Below are 5,687 nucleotides of genomic sequence, written 5' to 3' on the forward strand. Positions count from 1 at the left end.
TTTGGGGAATCACGCCTAGTTTTCAAACACAGAACTGTCTCACGAGTTCGAACTACAAATAAATTACGTGTTCGGTCGGAGTTGTTTGGTCTGTTTGGCTCTCGCGGCGTACCTACCTATAAAACACACACACAATAAATATATTCTATCTACACTAAGTCGGTAATAATATCGTCGACCGCGTACATGCACATTGGTGCATTCGATGAAAATCTTTATTGTTAAAGTTCTGTTAGCCTGGTGATTATAACGAATTACTTCTTAATAACCATATAGGTATTTAACTACAGATAATTACTATACCATAAGTTATCAAATAAAAATACAATAAAAATTAATAAATCATCATGTTTTATCAACTATATATTCGTATCATTTTATCCTATACTCAAAATAATTTATAAATTGTACTGATTTTATAACTGTGGAGGTATTAAGCACTAAGCCGCACTCAACTATACTCTTCAAATTTTACCCATATATTTATGCGAATATCGGTTGCGTGGACTATCATTAATCCAATCATTACTTGTATGGTATAATTTAAATCATCACATGAAAACGGACAAATCGCGGCGTATTAGACTTAGGTATATTGTTCTAGCCTAAAGCTGTGCATACCGCGCATACTAATTGCCTCCTAAAGTAAATGAATTGCCTCCCATCACTTTTGCAATAAAAAGGTTAGTATACACTATAGGTGTCCCCCATATAGAATTAAATAGTGGTTCATAAACTTTACTAAAATACACAACCTAAATAAATATATTTATATATGTATGTATTATATTGTATATACAATATTGTGTTATAATATTATGAAAATTAAGTTTACACTTTAACAGTAATATATGTAATTAAAATTTAAAATTAATTAAACAATTATTAAAATAAGATTATACAATGAGTAAACGATTGTTAGAAATCAATACTATAACGATAGTTGATCACATACAATAACACAATCTGGCTTAGGTCAATCGGAAGGTAAATTGTACAATGATTATAGAGATTTTTGCCTTCGGGAGGCTACTAATATATACGTTCGGCGTCCATGTACATATATTATTAAAGTATTACACAGCGAAACTTGTGCTCGACACGGACGGCGGTGAACAACGCGGACCCAACTACAGAACGACCCTCTTCCGTTAGCTCAATACAATAATGTCCGGTTTTCCAGTGGCATTTCACGAATCGCCGCGTAACTATATAATATATATTGACTGCAGTCATTTATAATACTCAACTGCTGCAGCGGTCGCGAGTCCGAGTCGTCGTTGTAGACACCGCGGACTTGACGCTTTCCGAATGCGCGTACTGGGACTCGTCGTATGGAACTTTGCATCGCAAAATCGGCGGAAATCGCGCCTAAGACATTAATGCGGCAAATCCCAGGAATGCAATATATAATATATACTATGCGCGCGTATATACGATTCCGGCGACCCTGTAACTTGCATTTCGAGAGGGTTTCCGCTGATATTCTCCGATTTATAAATTAATCCACTTTCGCGACGTCTATGATAACTGTACACTGCAGAGCATCGGATTACTAAATATATATATACATAACAATACGTTAATAGTGCACTGTAAACGTACACGCGCGTATCCGAGTGTAAAGCGATTGTTTGTGTGTTCACATAAGTCTCGCGCACAAGTATGGTCGGTCGGACGCGGTCGACATAAATCGAACGGACAGTCACGCAGCATCGCGACGGCAGTCACCCGTTTTCTCCTATACATATATTAGGGTGACAAGGGCAAAAAATTGTATTTTCTCATGGTGTCATGTAAGTACTTAAATTACTAATTTATATATGGTAAGAAAGTCTACGGATAATTTAAAGGGAAAATATTAATTTTGTAATTTGTATACATTTTACATAATGTATAAATACAAAAATATCATATAATAACGTAAAAAAATAATCACCTTACAAAATGTCCCATACTTTATTTGGATCTGAATATTTTTTTTGGTGTTGTTCAACTACACACTCTCAAAAAATACGGCTACTACCATTGAATGTTTGACCCGACGAAATTCCACGTTCGGCGACGTCATTCACTATACTTTCAGATTTTGAACTCTTAAATACGACCGTCAACAAAATATTTGTTATTTTCCAAGTACTAGGATGCTAATTTAAAAAATCTTGGAGTATATTTGAGACTGTAAATAATTTGAGGGTATTCTTAGAAACAAAAATACGATTTCACTATTTGAACTACAGCCATCTCAACTGTAATTTATTATTATTATTTATTTTTTATTCTTTCCCGTAAAAGGAAGTTGATATCTTTTTTCACTACCTAATGATTTTACCATATTTACTTTCATCTCAGAAGATACTTTGCTGTCAAAAGGGACTAATCCAATAAGCGAGACGCTCAAGTATCATAAATGTCTTGAAGAACTTTTGGTAGCGGCATCGCCTACAACTTTATTTGATTTTACGTTTTTACCGAGTTCATTAAAAAAATTAATGTGTATAAATGATTGAAAGAAATTAATTGTTTTCCACGACAATGGATATTCTTATATTTAATGTAAACAAAATATTTTTATTTTAACTAAAATTTTAGTTGATAATGATGACAATTATCAATATTGTTAGGTGTAGCTTTTTTAGCTTTTTTTAAATTATAATTTTACTATGAAATTATTGCCTGTTTTCATTAGAAAATTATAACATATACTAAGCACTGATATCCGCATTTATTCCTTCCCTTATTAGAAATAGCAATCTTTTTCTAAACGTCAACATGTTTGGAATAATATATATATATTATATACATAAAATAAATCACATGGCGTCGTATATTATCAAACCACCCCCGACGCCACAAATACCACTGCCACCTCGTCATCATTTCTTATTCGTACGCGCCTGCGATATTGTTATAATCCTCGTATCAGCGATTTGCAACGCGCGCGCCACACCATTCACCCGTTGGCGTCATTAACGACCGTTGAGGGGTCCCACTATAGCCGTCGTCGAGAAATTCTATGGTCGCCGCCGACGTTGGTATTAATATAATGTATAATACGCTGCCGTATCTTTACGTCGTCGTTATTATATTACTTAGAGATACACGTGTACGTGTAAATAACAATAATATATAATAATTATTGTACGTACATGTGTGTGTGTGTGTGTGTGTGTGTGTGTGAGTAAGACCCGGAGCGCGACCGGACCGAGTGCGATGCCCCGATGCCCGAGGGAACCTCCGCTAGCACGCCCTTACCCACTTGTTTCGATTCTGCATAATATAATAAACTCTCGATAAATTTGCTCGTTGATATTATAATACTGCGCACACCCACACGCATACAATATATTACTGGCTCGGGTCTAGCGAATATTACGATATATTAACGTTCAATTTACATATATTACGAAGCGTCAATATTATATCATATATATATATATATATATATATATATATATATTATATGCTTCATTTAGTACTAACTACGGGGTAGTTATTTTATTTTTAAATACAACAAAGCGCATAAATTTGATTAAACCGAGAACCAATTTAAAAAGAAAAAAAGGTAGGCGAGTGGATATCGTTCTGCTGTACATTAGGTGTCGAGTGGGTCACTGGATTTGGGTGTGTTAAATTTGTATTCAAGGATATATCATCGTATACGAAAAACGATTCTGAATGGAGATGGTTTGTTAGTCTATATCAGCAAATATATTTGTTTTTGATATAGCTATTTAAGTAATTTATTTTACTTTTAGTAATTATAGCGGATTGATAACGATTTTTCCGAAATTAGTGCATTTATTATTATATAATTAGTATTTAATTATTATGATAATATAACATTTTTATACCATATCAACTTACATAATATATAACTCACAATTTAATAAAATATTTCTGTAAATTATATAAAACAGTATAAATTGATAATGATATGTTAAAAGAAATCAAAAATGTAAATTTGTTTAGTTAAATTCATAATTATAAAATATACGTGAAAGTTTTGAGTGCCCCACGAAAAATGTTTTTAAATCACATAAAATAATTAATAATTATTTATCGCTTAAATAAATATTTTTATCCATATTTGAATTTAATAAAATTTCTGTAAAAAGTAATTCCCTTTATAAATTTATTATATTTTGATGATTTTATGATAGTATGAAATATTTATGAGACATTTTGTATACAATAATATTTGCATAATTTGCAATTTTTTACGATTTTTACGAATTTTATCAAAAATCTAACTTCAAACGTGTATAAAAAAAATTGTGCTTTATGCATATTTAATATTATCATACAAATATAAGAACAACATATGTGGATTATTTGGATTCTCGCATTCGATTTTCAATTATTTTGATCAAGCAAATAATTTTTTTATCAACAATTATAGAAAAAAAACCTAAAAACTTTGAAATTTAGTCATGTGTATAAATATTAATAGCATAAAAATAGTCTAAATATTTTGAAAAGGTTATCATATAATATTATAATCTTTATTTTTTTTAAATACAATAAAATATCAAAAATTGTTTGAAGAAAAATAATTATTTTACAGGTAAATACAAATGTTGTGAAAAGTTGAGTTTCAATCTTAGATAATTAAATATTAAAATATATTAATTTTTATGAATATACAACTATAAAATAATTTTCCAATTTTCATGATTTATATGAATTTTGTCTAAATTCTATCATTAAAGGCGTATAAACATTATTGTAACTGTTGATTTTGATATTTTTTTATTGAGAAATTAACAACTTATGAGGAGCATTTTTACACGTGGTTAAGGAATTATTTGTCAAAAGTTATAATATCTATACCTATAATTATATATGACTTACAAAGTTAAAAATACACAAGGTTTTAGTACCTACAGAAACTATTGTAGTTGTTATTATTGTTTAATAAATAATGTTATCGTATTCTATGAATTTAAAATTTGGAAGAATTATTTAAAATCAAAAAATAAATGTATTGTCTTGTTTATTTTTTTTATGGCTCCTACGTTATATTTAACCAAAGGACTATTACATAGCTAAATCCACCTTTGTATACATCACATACAATTTAGAGGTTTGCAGAATAGGTAATAGCAGTTACCTAGTTGAAGAGTCATGTTTTATTATTTTCGCTTTAATCTCGACGGTTGTATTTCAAACTATTTGATTTCATATAACACTATTATTTATATCAGTTTTATTATTATTAAGGTTAAATGAGATTACAAAACGTACGATGATAATAATATATAATATTCTACTCTGTATGTATTATATATACGTGATATTTTATTACAAGTTTTTACGGTCTGTAAACACATAAAATAATGTACGGTGTGTGTAGCCGGTTATTAAATGGATTTAGAGTCGTATCGTCGGAGTACACTGTATATAAAATACAAATATTTCGCGGATTTGCATAATTTAGGGGTCCGCGTTTGGCGGGCAAACAGCAGAGCCGCGAGTCGGTTGGCGTAGACACGCATACGTTACAGCAGCGGTCCTCGAACACACGACAATGCGTTATGTAGAATAATGTAATAGGATTCACGTGTAACTAAATTATGGATTTTCGACACGTCGTGTACATTATAATGGAGGTGTTCAATACGTTCGTATTATATTATATTGAAGCGCAGTATATTATTATTATTATCATCGTGTATCGAAGTATT

The sequence above is a fragment of the Rhopalosiphum maidis genome, chromosome 1, assembly GCF_003676215.2.
Source record: "Rhopalosiphum maidis isolate BTI-1 chromosome 1, ASM367621v3, whole genome shotgun sequence".
In the NCBI taxonomy this organism is placed as follows: Eukaryota; Metazoa; Arthropoda; class Insecta; order Hemiptera; family Aphididae; genus Rhopalosiphum; species Rhopalosiphum maidis.